General features: G+C 41.8%; 1 long non-coding RNA gene across 2 annotated transcripts in view; it reads right to left on the bottom strand.

Annotated features, from left to right (window-relative positions):
- The window catches only part of LOC148148793 (uncharacterized), a 112,844-nt gene that overhangs the window by 15,618 nt on the left and 79,506 nt on the right, over positions 1-17,720 (bottom strand). For both annotated transcript variants that reach the window (XR_015758655.1, XR_015758656.1), the window contains exon 3: positions 9,748-9,856. This is a non-coding gene — a long non-coding RNA (uncharacterized LOC148148793). The remainder of the gene's footprint in view (positions 1-9,747; positions 9,857-17,720) is intronic.

Genomic DNA, 17,720 nt, shown 5'->3' on the forward strand with positions numbered 1-17,720 from the left:
ATAATTGAACCACTAGCAGAAGCTATACGAGCTGATCCTAATATAGTGGCCCCAAGGATTGGTACAGGTAAACATAAAATTACCCTTTATGCAGATGATGTTCTTCTATTCCTCAGTAACCCTTTGATGTCCATACCCCGCTTAATCCAAGTTATTAATACATTTAGTGCATTCTCAGGCTATAAAATTAATTTTTCAAAATCGGAGGCTATGCCAATGGGTGGCCTTGCTGTGATACCCCGCTTAGCGGACGGTTCCCTTTTTCCCTTTCGCTGGTCCCTGGAGGGTTTCTTATATTTAGGCATTTTTATTACTCCAGTATTTGGTCAGTTGTATAAGGCTAATTTTGTGAATTTATTGGAAAGGATAAGGCAGGACCTCCAGCGATGGGGAGACCTGCCAATTTCCTGGCTGGGTAGAATAGCATTAATCAAAATGAATATCCTGCCCCGTCTCCTATATCCTATGAGAATGCTTCCGGTGATGCTGCCGAGGACAGCTTTATGTAAATTATACGGCTGGCTGAGTTCCTTTATCTGGAACCATAGGCGGCCCCTTATTAAGCTGAAGAAGCTACAGCTTCCACAGGCAAGGGGTGGATTGGACTTCCCAGATTTTAGGAAATATCAATTAAGTTCCCTATTAAGTTATATAGCTGATTGGGTCTTGTCTGATCCACAATCAATCTGGTTGGACATCGAGGCTTCTCAAGTAAAATACCCACTTATTAACCTTTTATTCTCAGACAAGAGGAAAATCATTACAGATCACTGTAAAAACCCTATAATACTGAATACAATCAAGGCTTGGAATATAATGCGGCAAAATGAGGGTAAAACATCCCCCTATGCACCGATAGTGGGAGCATGGGGATTCCAACCGGGGTTAACAGATGCCACTTTTAAACTCTGGAGAGCCAGGGGTATCTCATGTCTCGGGGATTTATTTAAAGATGGGGTCCTGATGTCTTTCAGACAGCTGCGTCAGAAATTCGGATTACCCAATGGAGACCTCTTTCGATACTTCCAAATTCGAGATTTTATACAGAAGAAGACTACGTTATTAGATAGTCTTTATAAATCCGATAGAGAATGTAGTGTCCTACGACCAGTGGGGGTATCTTCCGTCAGTAATATTTATCATTTGCTACATGATGAAGTATCGGGAGATATGGATAATCTGCTTAAAACATGGGATCAGGATCTGGGACTAGAAATCTCCACAGAAACGTGGAATGATATCTGGGAAAATGCTAGAAGAATTACTATTTGTAACAGAACCCAGGCTATCCAGCTGAAGATACTTCATAGGGCCCATATAGCACCGGTTCGATTGGCAAAATTTAAGGCAGGAGCATCTCCAAAGTGTCCTAAATGCAAAATAGAGGTGGGCACTCTTGTACATTGCTTATGGACCTGTCATAAGATCCGTGGATATTGGACTAAAGTAGCAAGTACCCTGACAGAAATTTTAGGAACGGAAATAAAAGTGGACCCCGTATCTCTCCTATTGGGCTTTTTGAACTTTCCCTCCCTGGACACGTACGGGAAGAGACTATTTTCTATTCTTTCTTTCTGTGCAAGGAAAAATATTTTGATGAACTGGGTGGCGGAGGGCCCCCCTGGACTTTCAAATTGGCACAGACTAATTATGGAATGTATTCCCCTTGACTTCCTTACAAACATGGTGCACCGAAAGACCGAATTATTTTATAAAATATGGCAGCCCTTTTTGAATTACATAAATACAGATATTTCGGCTATCCTAACAAGGGCTTTTATTTAATTGAGACTACAGACCTGGCTGGTCCGCGGCCCCTCGGGGGAGGAATCCCGCACGAATACGGGTTTTATCATATCTGATGTTAACACATCCCGAGCATGTAAGAGACTTAAATATACACCCTGGTTAGTTGTAGGTTAGATTAGTCGATAGTTGAGTTTTGTCTGTTTGTTCTTTTTTGTTGTTTTTTTTTCGGTTTTTTTTTTGTTGTTTTGTTTTTTTTTGTCAAATTTTGGCTATTGTATATTTGAGCTAATTGTATATCAATGTTTATATCTGAGAGTTTTGTTTATTTTTGTAAACTTGTAAAAATGTTAAATTTCTAATAAAAATATCTATAAAAAAAAAGAGGCAAATGAGACATGTCTTTATTAGGCGAAAGTGAGGAAAATCAACATTTTGGGCAAAAGCCCTTCATCAGGAATGGCAAAGGGCTTTTGCCAGAAATGCCGATTCTCCTGCTCCTCAGATGCTGCCTGACTTGCTGCGCTTTTCCAGTGCTGCACTCTCGACTCTATATCTTTATTAGCTGAGGCACAGAATACATGAGCAAACAGGTTATGCTGAAGCTATATAAAAACTGGTTAGGCCACAACTGAAATACTGTATGTAGTTCTGGTGACCAATACTCCCTCTAGGCTCTGTGGCTGCACACACACCCAGTCACACCAAGGTTCTGCACACAGCTCACTGATCATGACAGCAGCTTCCAGTTCTGCTGTGGACTGGTCTTGAAAGTCTACCCAGCTGGTGAGGAAATTTGAGGGAACACTGTTGATACCACTTTATAGGAAGGAATCATATCCATTTTCAAAATGTTTTAATAGGTAACATAGAATCATAGAATATACTGAAGGATTTCATTCAACCTATAGTGTTTGTATTTGCTCTTTCCAAGTTCCATTTTTCCCATGTCTCTACAAATATTTTCTATTTTGAAATCCATAATTGGATCTCCCTACATTTTAATTTTCTCAGGCAATACATTGCAGATTCTTATTGCTGACTGCATGGAAAAGAAATTATTCTGGTTGCCTCATGGAGTCATAGAGATGTACAGCATAGAAACAGACCCTTCGGTCCAACCTGTCCATGCTGACCAGATATCCCATCCCAATCTAGTCCCACCTGACAGCACCTTGCCCATATCCCTCCAAACCCTTCCTATCCAAATGCCTCTTAAATGTTGCAATTGTACCAGCCTCCACCACATCCTCTGGCAGCTAATTCCATACACGTACCACCCTCTGTGTGAAAAAGTTGCCCCTTAGGTCTCTTTTATATCTTTCCCCTCTCACCCTAAACCTATACCCTCTAGTTCTGGACTCCCTGACCCCAGGGAAAAGGCTTTGTCTATTTATCCTATCCATGCCCCTCATAATTTTGTAAACCTCCATAAAGTCATCCCTCAGCCTCTGATGCTCCAGGGAAAACAGCCCCAGCCTGTTCAGCCTCTCCCTGTATCTCAAATTCTCCAACCCTGGCAACATCCTTGTAAATCTTTTCTGAACACTTTCAAGTCTCACAACATCTTTCTGATAGGAAGGAGACCAGAATTGCACGCAATATTCCAACAGTGGCCTAACCAATGTCCTGTACAGCCGCAACATGACCTCCCAACCCCTGTACTCAATACTCTGACCAATAAAGGAAAGCATACCAAACGCCTTCTTCACTATCCTATCTATCTGTGACTCCACCTTCAAGGAGCTATGAACCTGCACTCCAAGGTCTCTTTGTTCAGCAACACTCCCTAGGACCCTACCATTAAGTGAATAAGTCCTGCTAAGACTTGCTTTCCCAAAATGCAGCAGTTCGCATTTATCTGAATTAAACTTCACCTGCCACTTCTCAGCCCATTGGGCCCATCTGGTCCAGATCCTGTTGTAATCTGAGGTAACCCTCTTCGCTGTCCACTACACCTCCAATTTTGGTGTCATCTGCAAACTTACTAACTATACCTGTTATGCTCGCATCAAAATCATTCATGTAAATGACAATCATTTATTTAATGGAATAATTTTTTTCCAATTAACCTTATCCAGGTGCCTTATGAATTTGTACATCTTTAACAAATCATCTCTTAGTCTTCTCTTCTTCAAGGAGAACAACCACAGTTTTGCCAATCTACCATGTAACTCATAGAATCAAAAAATGATGAATTGTATGACACAAAAGGCAGCTATGCGGCTTGTAGTGGCAGTTCTCTGCAAGAACACTTCACTTTGTACCACTTCATTACTTTTCTTCTCTTCAGATAACTATCTATTTCTCTTCTGAAGGTCTAAATTGAAGCTCTGTTTCAGAAAGAAGGGAGGCAGAAGAAGGAAACTATAGGCAGAATAGCCTGACTTTGGTCAAAAGTAAGATTTTAGAGTCCATTATTAAGGATGAGATTGCAGAGTGCAAAGTGCATGATAAAATAGGGCTACCTCAGCAAGATTTCATCAAGGGGAGATTATGCCTGACAAACCTGTTAGAATTCTTTGAGGAGGTAATGAGCAATGAAAGGATAACCATTGGATATGATCTGTTTAGATTTCCAGAAGGCCTTTAATAAGGTGCAATAAAGGGGGCTGCTAAATAAGACAAGAGCCCACAGTGTTAGGACAAGTTACTGGCATGTATAGGGGATTGACTGACTGGCAGAAGGCAGAGAGTTGGGATAAAGGGGTCTTTTTCAGGATGGCAGCCAGTGACAAGTGGAGTTCTGCAGGGGTGCATGTCGGAACCACACTATTCATGTTATACATGAACGATCTGGATGAAGGAACTAAGGACATTACTGCTCAGTTTGCAGGTGGATGTCCTACCTCATGCGATGTCCATAACTGAGACTAATACTAGGAAGAAGGATTGATGGCAAAGCTTCTCAATACTACCATTACAATATGCTGCACTAAATTTTACCTGCCTCTTGTCAGCCCAACGCATCAGTTTGTCTTATCCTCTTGAAGTTTATCACTATCCTCCTCACAGTTCACAACACTCCAAACTTTTTACAAATTTTTGAAATAGTCATAAATATCTGTCAAGAAAAATGGTTGTCTTCACATTGACTCCTGGCGACCCCTCCCTTCAGTCTGTTTGCTACATTCTGTCTTTCACTGCCCCTTTCGTTCCACAGACTTCAATTACTACTTTTTGTCTTCACCATAGTCCCTTTTATTCCAAGGACTCCAAGTTGGCTCAGAAGCCTGTTGTCAGAAGCACATTACCAAACATCTTTTGGAAGGCCATGTATTCTACATCAAGTGTATGATTCCCATTCTCCCTCTCTGATATCTCATTGAAAAAATTAATTAAATTAGTTAAACATGATTTGCCTTTAACAAATTGTGCTAGTTTCCTTTAACTAACCCACATTTGTTTCAGTGAGTGCTAAGTTTGTCTTGGATTATTGCTTCCATAAGCTTTCCCAGCACTTAAAGCAGCTCTTTGCTTGAGCTTAAATTGTAGCTGCTGGGCTTACCGTTAGGTCAATTTTTGAAAAAGCCAAGGATGTAAGATTTTAAATTCTCTAGTCTCAACCTTTTATAAAACTTTAGTCAGTGCCCCTGCCATTTTTGTGGTTACTTCCCTGTGTATCTTTGGATGCATTTGATCAGTCTCGGAAATGACAAAGATATGATGCAAATTAAAAATGCAAACCAGGAATGAGATAATTGGGGTTGTATACTGCAGACTGGTGATGAGAAAACTCACCCTGAGTCTTTCAGGTTAAATTTATAAGGGTACGTATTCAGGAAGAATATATTAGTGATACAGGGAACACAGTGCTTTGGAAACAGATACACAATGAAATGGTGATGTGTGCTTGTTTGCTTACAGGTGAAGTGGGAGTCACGCTGGTGGGCACATGGGAAACTGCATGCATCATTTGCCAGGTCACCCTGTGTGCTATGTTTCTTCTGAGACTTTAGTTTGATATAGAGCTGGAAATGTGTTGCTGGAAAAGCGCAGCAGGTCAGGCAGCATCCAGGGAACAGGAGAATCGATGTTTCGGGCATAAGCCCTTCTTCAGGAAGGGCTTATGCCCGAAACGTCGATTCTCCTGTTACCTGGATGCTGCCTGACCTGCTGCGCTTTTCCAGCAACACATTTCCAGCTCTGATCTCCAGCATCTGCAGACCTCACTTTCTCCTTTAGTTTGATATACACCTCCTGGGTTTGAAGCAATACTGCCTCTGTCTGACAGTTTGCTATGTGGATAACAATAATCTCCAATACCCAACTTGGTGTGACTGCAACTTAGAAATACAACAAAAGTAAATGTACTGAGAGCATTGTCTGCTTGGACAAGCTTTTTGGCAGACCTAAAGTTAGAATTTAGGAAGAAATTTACTCTATTTTGTTTAAGCCAAGCAAATTGACCCACTAATATGGGGACTTATTGAAAGTTCACTGTTTTTGTATTATTAGGCAAAGGCAGGTTGAGGTTTATTGAAGTGTGAATCCAATCATAATCTTTGCTTTGTATGTTCACATCCCGGTGATTTAAAGCAGCTCAATGATTCCTATCTGGCCTTGTCTGACCAATTGTTTTTGAAAAGTTTGGGATTGTCTGTGTGATGACCCATGACTAAATCCAAGTTCAGATTACAACGACTTGAGTTATGCTGCGAAGTAATGCAGTGATATATTTAGCTGTTAGGCAGAACATGGATAATCCGAAGTGCAACATGTTCAGACTGCTTGGAGGAGTTTTTGAGAGGAAGGCTAAAGAAAAATCCAAATTTATAACCTTCCATGTTACTATTCTCCTTTAAGTACTTACCTCTTTATTTGCATAGTCTTTCTATCTGGATAGTCCCACCACCTGAAATATTGTATTCAAGGAATGCATTCAAATAATCTAAAAGACCTAACCCAAGGAACTACAGAATTGATATCTTTGTTGACTGGCTCTTCAAACATAAGAATGGGAAGAAGAAAATCCAAGGATTCAACTGGACTATATTTTATATTCTCATGAAATCAATTTTCTCCACTTCCAACTGAATCAGTAACCGATGCTTATTGTAGACAAATTAGAGCATACTGTCAGAGGGTAAACACAACAAAGCTTTTTTTTTAGTCTTTACTCAACTTTCTTTGTTTATAATCATCTCATCAAATTATTTTTCCTTACACAAGATAATTCTTTTTGTTTTAACATACCCCAAATTATGTTCCTCCTCTCAAGTGTTTTAAAAAAAAATTAATTCAAGAAAATATTGTCTATAACTCTATTGTACAGATTTAAAAATTAATAAATAATATGATTTCTCTGCTTGAAGATATATTAACATTTCCAACCTGCAATGGTAAACAAATGGTGTTTGAATCAAAGATGAGTAAACAACTGATTTCTGCATACATATGGTATGTGTCCATCGACACAATTTGCTCTTTCCTCACAGAAGGAAGAAACTGATTGTGTTCACACTAAGTGGCAATTTTACTCAACTTTGACCCTATGTTACAGCTCATTAGGAACAATTTAAAGCTTGTGGTTTTGTTGTTCAGAGTGACGTGCAAGACGTGATTTTCACAAACGCTTTTACATTGTATCACAGCCAGAAAACAAGTGAAAAGAATAGGAGAGAGAGTCCATTGGAGGTTGGCATAGTATGAATGCTTTTTTGCAAGAAAGCACAGTTTCCTGCTGGGCTTTATTCATGGCCTGTGGCCTTTCAGAATTACAAGTTGTATTAACATAATCTTCTCCTAAACTTCTTTACAAGTACCAGTAAATGCCTGCACTTAGATGGAAGAAAATAAAAAGTCTATAGCCATCACCATAAATACTAAACGGTTTTCAATTTTAAAAGCCACAGTTTTGAGAGTTTATTTATGATTTGTGTAATTGTAATATGTTTAACATGTACAGAACTTCAATATCTACTGGGTGATAAGAGATACCCATATTATGGAGTTTTGAAGTCTAAGGTCTATATTTCTAAACTATGCTAATGCTTTGAGCACAAATAGTATGCATATTGACTATGCATGAGATTTATTAAAACCCCAGATTTAATCAAATTAGAATATCCAGCTGGATTGTCTGGAAATGTTTCTAGTTGCTTAATAACCTCAAGGGAGGTCTAATTATACCTTTTCCCATGAGTATATAACATCACCAAGTCTGCCACCTGGCCTTCCTATTGAAGGTACGCAGAAATTAATCTTTTAGGAGAACATTATATTCGTAACTTGAGCCACACATCAGAACTAACCATGGCAATATAGTAGTTTGTGAACTTTAAAAAGTGATTTCCATGCTTAAAGAGGTAGCTGCGGAGATAGAGTATATACATTGACTGTGATCTTCAACAAGTCCACACCAAGAAATTGAAAGAACAAATGTAATACAACCATTCAAGAAAAGATGGAGAGAAGTAAGGGAACTAGGGAACCACAGGTCTGTAAACCTGAAATGAATTCTAGAGAAATTGCTGGAATCTGTTATTAAGGAGATTATAAAAAAACACTTGGGAAACCATAATATGACTTGGCAGTGACAACATGGTTTTTAAAAAAAGGGGAATTGCATCTGAAATATATTAGAGTTCTTTGAGGATGTACCTAACAGGATAGATAAAGAAGAATCAGTGAAGGAAGTAAATTGCTCTTTCCAATAGGCATTTGAGAAAGTGCCACACAAGAGTTCATTGATTTGGAGTTGCGTATCAGCAAAGAATGATGTTTGGTTAAAGTACATGAATAAAATGGGGTGTTTTCAGGTTGGCAGGCTGTAACTAGTGGAATGCCCCAAGGATAAGTTCTGCAGCCACAGTTACTTATTATACATATTAATGACTTTCGATGAAGATACTGAAAGTAATAACCAAGTATGATGACAATACAAAGTTGTGTTTCAGTAGGCTGTGAGAAGGACGTAAAGAGGTTGTAAAGTGACAAAGAATGAAAATGAAAGTGCAACCAGGTGGCAGATGGAATATGAGGAAATTTGAGGCTTTTTACTTTTGGAAGAAGAATGAAATATCAGGACTCCTGACTGTTCCTCAGCTAAATCTCAAACCTAGTCTGAAAATGTCCTAATAATCCACAACTATAAACAATCAGATCTCATCAACCAGAATTCAAAAAAGCTGTGAGAAATCAACTTATTTTAGTCATCTGAATTCACTCCTTGAATTCACTTCAAAACACCTAGTAGGATCTTTTTCTATTTTTGCCTAATTTATCCCAATCCATAATACCGTTGCAGAGTAGTACATGATTTTGCCCTGTCAGTGTATGAATATGTGTGTTTGTAATTAAGGAGGATATAACTTCATTCACAACATAACTTAGTTTGCCACTTGTCTGAAGAACAGATTTGCCTGAAATAAGCATGTTAGTTTTGAGTGCATTGAAAAGCCTGGTGAAAGTCTCTTTGGTTCCAGCTGACAGTAATAAATAGGGGTTGTGGGGCTGGGGAGAAGGTAGCAAAGAGTACAATAGGTGAATGGGGGTGGGGATGGAGATGATATGTCAGAGAGGAGGGTGGGGGAAGGTAGCAAAGAGTACCACGTTCAGTGACTTCCGCCCCCTCTACTGCTGTGTTCACCACCACTTCTGCCCCCACCAATGCCACTCACCTGCATTCTGTTGATATGCCTCCCACAGATCCCACTGTCACCATCCCCGCCCCCCAGAACCCTGAGGGGAACACCACCCCTGCTCATGACTCCACCCCCACACCCCCAATTCACTGCGAATTAGTCATCACAGAGTATATCACTTCTACTCTGCTCTTGAAGGGGATGCAATGATCTAGTGATATTATAACTGGACTCTTAATCTGGAGACCCAAGTAATATTCGAATATTACTGGGTGCGAATCCTGCCATGGCAGACGGTGGAATTTGAATTCAATAAATATCTGAAATTAAGATGACCATGAATCTATTGTTGATAGTCAGGAAAAACCCATCTGGTTCACTAATGCCCTTTAGGGAAAGAAAATGCCATTCTTACCTGCTCTAGATTATACATGACTCCAGATCCAGAGGAATTGATGACTCTTAACCACTCTCTGAGAAATTAGGTATGTGCAATAAATGCTGGCCTTGGTGACACCAGTATCCTGTGAAAGAATAAAGGAAAAAAAGTTGCAGTAAGAATGTAATTAGTCACATGAACTTTATGTGGCATTCAAGCACAAATGTCGTAAGTTGCTTATCTTTGCCATTATCATGCAAACAAAAGTTAAGTAAAAGCATACTTCAAAACTTTAGAGATCCTGTAGAATAAACCCCAGTGTTTACTGAATCATCACGGTCTGCTCTATTCTCCATAACACTATGAATAAAAGATACTCATGTGGAGCTGCTGTCAAAAGGCTTCAGAAAAGCAACTTGAGAATGTACAAACATATGAATTACAAGCAGGAGTGGTTGAATTTTACATTATTGATAGGAAAGGAATACTTTGTGGCAGCACTAACTATTTTTAGCCAAATGGCTGAGGAGATTGAATAAAGGATTGGTAAAAACACCATTGTCAGTTGCAAGAAATCTCTAACAGATCTTAATCTGCTCAAGGACTTGAAAAAACTTGTCCAGATTTCAGCCATTGTCTGTTCAGTCACAGAATCATAGAGTCATAGAGATATACAGCATAGAAACAAACCTGTCGTCCAACACGTCCATACTGACTAGATATCCTAAATTAATCTAGACCCATTTTCCAGCACTTGACCCAGATCCCTTTAAACCCTTCCCATTCATATACCCATCCAGATGTCTTTTCAATGTTGTAATTGTACCAACCTCTACCACTTCCCCTGGCAGCTCATTCCATATACACACCACTGTGTGAAAAAGTTGCCCCTTAGGTCCCTTTTAAATTTTTCTCCTCTCACTTTGCCCTGTAATTCTGGACTCCCCCATTCCAGGGAAAAGACCTTGTCTATATAACCTATCCATGCCTCTCATGATTTTATAAGCCTCTGTAAGCTCACCCCTCAGCCTCCATCGCCCCAAGGAAAACAGCTCCAGCCTATTCAGCCTCTTCCTCTAGCTCAAACCCTCCAACCCTGGCAACAGCCTTATAAATCATTTCTGGACCCTTTCAAGTTTCACAACATCCTTCTGATAGCAGGAAAACCAGAATTGTACACAATATTTCAAAAGTGGCCTAACCGATGCCCTGTAACATAACCTCCCAACTCCTATCCTCGATGCTCTGACCAATAAAAGGAAGCATACCAAACGCCTTCTTCACTACCCGATCTACCTATGACTCCACTTCAAGGAGCTATGAACCTGCACTCCATTCTTTCATCATTTGATAAGGTCATGGCTAATCTGATTTTAGCCTCAGCTCTTCTGCCTATCCACGATACAATTTGACTCATTTGTTAGTCAAGAATCTATTGCTACTGCTGTAAAAATATTCATGATCCTGCTTCCACCACTCTATTGGGAAGAGAGTCACACAGATGTTTGACTCTGAAAAAAATAATTTCTCTTCGTCTCAAGTTTAAATGGGATGTGTCTTATTTTTAAATGGAAATGCCTAGCTCTAATCTCTTCCACAAGGGGAAACATTTTTTTCACCCTATCAAGTATGTTCAGAATCTTACATGTTTCAGTAAGATTAATTCTTATCAACACCAATGGACATAAGTCTAACCTGTTCAAACCTTCCTCCTAAGATAAACCCATTAACCCAATGGCTGGAGTATGATACCTTGGACCTTTCTGGGTTGTATCTTAAACTGCTATCAATCATTATCTATCGAAACAGGGTATGATTCTTTCTATAGGACTTTAGTAATTGAAAACAGCAGTGATAGCAGTAAGTATTATATATAGATTTACTATGAAGCTATCTGTATATAGTCTAGCAATCTGTCAATCTTCCTTCCCTTCTACCTGCTCCACCCTCCTCTCCTACCCATTACCTTTACCTCCATCGACCTATTGCACTCTCAGCTACCTTCCACCACCACCCCCAGCCCCACCCCCCTCCCATTTATCTCTCCATCCCCGAGGCTCGCAGCCTCATTCCTGATGAAGGGCTTTTGCCCGAAACATTGATTTTCCTGCTCCTTGTATGCTGCCTGACCTGCAGTGCTTATCTGATAGCACTGTAATCTATCTGTATACAGTCCTATATTCAAATGAAGAAACTACATTATTGTTTCACCAATCCTTGTGTGCAATTGGTCCAGTTAAATCCAAGAGAATGTAAGAGAGGAATCATCCAAGTGAATTTTCTCTGAACTCTCCCAAACACAATTATGTCCTTTCTTAAACAAGGAGACTCACATTACTCTAGATGTGGTCTCTGTAAATTGTAGCAACTGCTTTTAAATTCCATTCCTTCTTCAAGAAACAACATTCTATTTGCCTTCCTAATGGCTGAGGAGTCAAAAGCAAAGCTACAGTAAAACCGTTTACAATTTGTTACAGTGCATCAAATTGAATTCAATTGAACTGAGTTAGCTTTCTTGTCATATGCATTCAAATGAATACAGTGAAATGTTTATGTCGCCACTTACAGTGCCATCTTTGACACAAATGTACCTCAGTCGAATCCTTAGTCACAAAATAGAGAAATGGAGGGAAAAAGTTACATTTCAGCTATACACAGTATGACCAAAAAAAAAGTTAAAAAGACAAACATTACAGTCTCTCATGAAAGGTTAATACAATGTTAATACAGAAATCTTTTCAAAGCTTTCAAGAACCTGTTCTACTTCCATGAATTCCCAAACCTCCAATAAACCAAAGTTTTCAATAATGGGTTGACTACTCCATTTGTCTGGATTAGTGGTGCTGGAAGAGCACAGCAGTTGAGGCAGCATCCAAGGAGCAGTGAAATCGACATTTCAGGCAAACGCCCTTCATCAGGAAAAAAGGCAGTGATCCTGAAGGGTGGAGAGATAAGCTAGAGGAGGGTGGGGCTGGGGAGAAAGTAGCATAGAGTACAATGGGTGAGTGGGGGAGGGGATGAAGATGATAGGTCAGGGAGGAGAGGGTGGAGTGGATAGGTGGAAAAGGAGATAGGCAGGTAGGACAGGTCCGGACAAGTCATGGGGACAGTGCTGAGCTGGAAGTTTGGAACTAGGGTGAGGTGGGGAAGGGGGAAATGAGGAAACTGTTGAAGTCCACATTGATACCCTGGGGTTGAAGTGTTCCAAGGCGGAAGATGAGGCGTTCTTCCTCCAGGCGTCTGCTGGTGAGGGAGCGGCCTGTAAAGGAGGCCCAGGACCTCCATGTCCTCGGCAGAGTGGGAGGGAGAGTTGAAATGTTGGGCCACGGGGCAGTGTGATAGATTGGTGCGGGTGTCGCGGAGATGTTCCCTAAAGCGCACTGCTAGGAGGCGCCCAGTCTCCCCAATGTCGAGGAGACCGCATCAGGAGCAACGGATACAATAAATGATATTCGTGGATGTGCAAGTAAAACTTTGATGGATGTGGAAGGCTCCATTATGGCCTTGGATAGAGGTGAGGGAGGAGGTGTGGGCGCAGGTTTTACAGTTCCTGCGGTGGCAGGGGAAGGTGCCAGGATGGGAGAGTGGGTTTTAGGGGGGGCGTGGACCGGACCAGGTAGTCACGGAGGGAACGGTCTTTGCGGAAGGCGGAAAGAGGTGGGGAGGGAAATATATCCCTGGTGGTGAGGTCTTTTTGGAGGTGGCGGAAATGTCGGCGGATGATTTGGTTTATGCGAAGGTTGGTGGGGTGGAAGGTGAGCACCAGGGGCGTTCTGTCCTTGTCATGGTTGGAGGGGTGGGGTTTCCAGCATCTGCAGTCATTGTTTTTACTCCATTTATCTGCATTTGCTTTTTCAGCCTCACAAATAACCAATGCAAACACTGCAAAGGCCACATGGCTATCATTTATGAAAAAGCATGGTGTCTCTTATATTAGTTCCTGTCAACAGAAAGTTTTCTTTTCCATTCAAAAGTGGAAAACACCATTATATAATCCTTCAGCTTCTTAGCCCAACCACTGGGCAGCTGTGGATTTGGGAAAGGTTCCTGGTATCCAATAGTTCTTGAATTCTGTTAATTTGGTTCTGAAACTGGTCAGTTTTAGGATGCTGCTGATTTTCAGCATTGAAGACAGCCTAATCCTGACCTGTTGCTGATACATGTTCAGAAGTGCAAAGTGGTGACTTCCTCCTGTTTGCTCTTGAGTTTCATGTCATCATACTCACTGATGTGGACATGGTCTTCCGTTAATGGGAGAGTAGCAGAGAATAGCATGGGAACATTTACTGGGTTCATGCATAGAAATCATTTATGAAATTCACCAAAATTGACACAATCAATTTCCAGTAAAATCCAGCCCAGGTGTCAATGTTTTAAAAATAAAGGTTCAGCCATTTATGATAGAGAAAGAAAGATTTTTTTTTCTTAGAGGGTTATGAGTCTTTAGAATGCTCATCTTCCAAAAGATTAATGGCAGCAAAATCTTGAATATTTTTAAGGCAGACATAGGAAAATTCTTCATAACTAAGGGGTGAAAATTTTTCATGGGTAGGTGGGAATGAGTAATCAGATTAAGCAGAGCAAGTTCAAGGATCTGACTGGCCTACTGCTGTTCCTAATTCATGTGTTTGTTGACAAATAATTTGGAATACTTCCAACTCCATTTTGATTTAGACCCCCACCCCCTCTTACCACCTCTCCCTCACCTTTTATGGTTTGTATTGCCCTTAAAAGGCTTTACACATACATTATTCAATTGGAAAATAAGTGATTTACTGGTGATGGTTAATAGATGGATAAAAATGCCACTAATGATTGGTGATGGGGAAAACTGTTCAGTCATGTAAGACCATTTCTATATAAATGAAAAAAATAAAGAGCACGGTGGCTCAGTGGTTAGCACTGCTGCCTCACAGCACCAGAGACCCAGGTTCAATTCCCACCTCGGGCAACTGTCTGTGTGGAGCTTGCACATTCTCCCCATGTCTGCATGGGTTTCCTCCGGGTGCTCTGGTTTCCTCCCACACTCCAAAGATGTGCAGGTTAGGTGAATTGGCCATGCGAAATTGCCCTTTGTGTTAGGTGAAGGGGTAAATGTAGGGGGATGGGTCTGGGCGGGTTGCTCTTCGGAGGGTCAGGGACTTGATGGGCCGAAGGGCCTGTTTCCACACTGTAAGTAATCTAATCTAATCTTTAAAAAAAAGTTACATGGCCTCCACCTCAAATGGAGCCAGAGGACTCAAAGCTGCTGCTCCCCATCAATTTGCTGATATCTACCCACTATTACATCTCCTCCTATTACAATTCTTAATTGTGACCGACAGTATGAAATCTTCCTACTCCCATGTGTTGTGAATAATCAATGAATGGTGCAGCCTTTTACAAAAGGAAGTGAAGCTGGCAAAATGTAAAATACTGTTGTGGGAACCAATGGTATTTCGGGAAGGAAATCTGTCATCCTTACCCAGTCTGGTCGATAGATAACTCCAAACTCAAAGCAATGTGCTGACTCTTTTTAAACTGTCCTTTGAAATAACCGAGTTAAGATCCTTTTGCTCATACTGAAAAGGTAAAAAGGAAAATAAAAGTGCACAGACCACCTGATCAGAAATGTTATTACACATCTATAAAGCAGGCAGGCTTGGACACATGCCTCCTGGTGTAGAGGTAAGGACACTACCACTGCACTACAAGAATTCAACATTTCTCAGGGCAATGTTCTAGTCTGATAATCTTCAGCTGCTTTATTAATGATTTTCCTTCCCATAGGATAGAAGTTTGCACCTGATTTGTAGATTCCAATGTAATCTATGACCAGACTTTCAACATTTCAGATGTAAATTGCATATTGACAAATAGCATTCATTCTACACAAGTATAAGGGTACTGCCATTTCAAACAAGGGACAATGTAACTATCAACCGTTGACATAATGGCAATACTGAATCACCCAAAACATCCTGGGTGTCATCATTGACAAGAAACTTAAGCCAACTAGCTTATGTACGCTGCCTACAAGTGCAGGTCAAAGGGTAAGATATTCTATGGCAAGTGATTTGATTCTTAACTCTCAAACACATCATCCACAAGAAGCAAATCATGAGTGTGATAGAATACCGCTCACTTATCTAGATGAGTACAGCTCCAAGGACATTCAAGAAGCTTGACACCATCCAGGACAAGCAGCCCATATGATTGGTGTATATTCACAAACAATCAATCCCTGATGTTCTGTAGTAGCAGTAGTACCACCTACAGGATGCACTGCAGATTAACACCTAAGCACATTATACAGCATCTTCCAAAGCCATGACCAATTCTATCTAAAAGGGCAAGAATAGCAAACACATGGAAACACCACCACTCGCAAGCTCCCCTCTAAAACCCTCACCAACCTGATTTGGAAGTTGTAGTGATTGGGACCTGGTGGACCTTGTTGACATTGAGGTTTTTGATTGGGGCTGTTAACCTGGGCCAATCAGGAAAACCCTGGCTAACCAAAATAACCAGGAGGCTCCCTCATTCACCGCCCAGACATGTCTTGGCATGCCCATTTGCCACCGGATGATGGAGACCCACAACAGAGGAGTGGAGGGTGCTGCACACAGTGGTCCTGCAACTGCAGTTGGGCTGGGAGTCACGGACCCCCAGCCCAACCGCTTATTCTATGGTGCTGTGGAGTCCGTGGACCACATATATATTGGGTGTGGGCGTTTGCACTGCCTTTTTGATTTCCTGAAAAACCTTCTCCTCTGTTTTTGGCTGCACTTCAGTCCCACGCTCCTGATCTTTGGGCACCCGGTACGGAGGAAGGAGGGCAGGTCTGAAGACCTCCTCGTGGGTCTGCTCCTGGGCCTGGCCAAACTGGCCATTAACAGGTCCAGGCAGCGGGCCGTGGAGGGGGTCGTTAGGGCCGACTGCCTGCCCCTCTTCCGCGGTTATGTTAGAGCCCGGGTGTCCTTGCAGAAGGAGCACACGGTGTCGACCAACACCCTGGAGTTGTTCAGGGAGAGGTGGGCGCCGCAGGGAGTGGAGTGCATCATTTCTCCCTCCAATTCTATTTTGATTTAGTCCCTACCCTCCCCTTCACTGTTTTGATCACACAGCACTGCCCTTTGATGTGAAGGGCAGTGTTTGTCACTGGCCACCCGGGTGTTTTCCTATCTTCCTGGTGGTGGAAATTGAATAAAGATTCGTGCACTTTGTCTTTCACTGTGTCTCACACCTGCACACACACACCATGGGTGCTGGGGATAAAATAAGCACAAAAAAAATACAAAAAAATAAAAATAAGAAAAAAAAAATAACCAGGAGGCTCCCTCATTCACCGCCCAGACATGTCTTGGCATGCCCATTTGCCACCGGATGATGGAGACCCCCAACGGAGGGGTGGAGGGTGCTGCACACAGTGGTCCTGCAACTGCAGTTGGGCTGGGAGTCACGGACTCCCAGCCCAACCGCTTGTTCTATGGTGCTGTGGAGTCCGTGGACCATGTTATATTGGGTGTGGGCGTTTGCACTCCCTTTTTGATTTCCTGAAAAACCTTCTCCTCTGTTTTTGGCTGCACTTCAGTCCCACGCTCCTGATCTTTGGGCACCCGATACGGAGGAAGGAGGGCAGGTTTGAAGACCTCCTCGTGGGTCTGCTCCTGGGCCTGGCCAAACTGGCCATCAACAGGTCGAGGCAGCGGACCGTGGAGGGGGTCGTTAGGGCCGACTGCCTGCCCCTCTTCTGCGGCTATGTTAGGGCCCGGGTATCCTTGGAGAAGGAGCACGCGGTGTCGACCAACACCCTGGAGTTGTTCAGGGAGAGTTCGGTGCCGCAGGGAGTGGAGTGCATCATTTCTCCCTCCAATTCTATTTTGATTTAGTCCCTACCCTCCCCTTCACTGTTTTGATCACACAGCACTAACCTTTGATGTGAAGGGCAGTGCTTGTCACTGGCCACCCGGGTGTTTTCCTATCTTCCTGGTGGTGGAAATTGAATAAAGATTTGTGCACTTTGTGTC

Source organism: Chiloscyllium plagiosum, unplaced genomic scaffold (genome assembly GCF_037043375.1).
Source record: "Chiloscyllium plagiosum isolate Xiang-an unplaced genomic scaffold, Cpla_swu_hap1 HiC_scaffold_11, whole genome shotgun sequence".
Classification (NCBI taxonomy): domain Eukaryota; kingdom Metazoa; phylum Chordata; class Chondrichthyes; order Orectolobiformes; family Hemiscylliidae; genus Chiloscyllium; species Chiloscyllium plagiosum.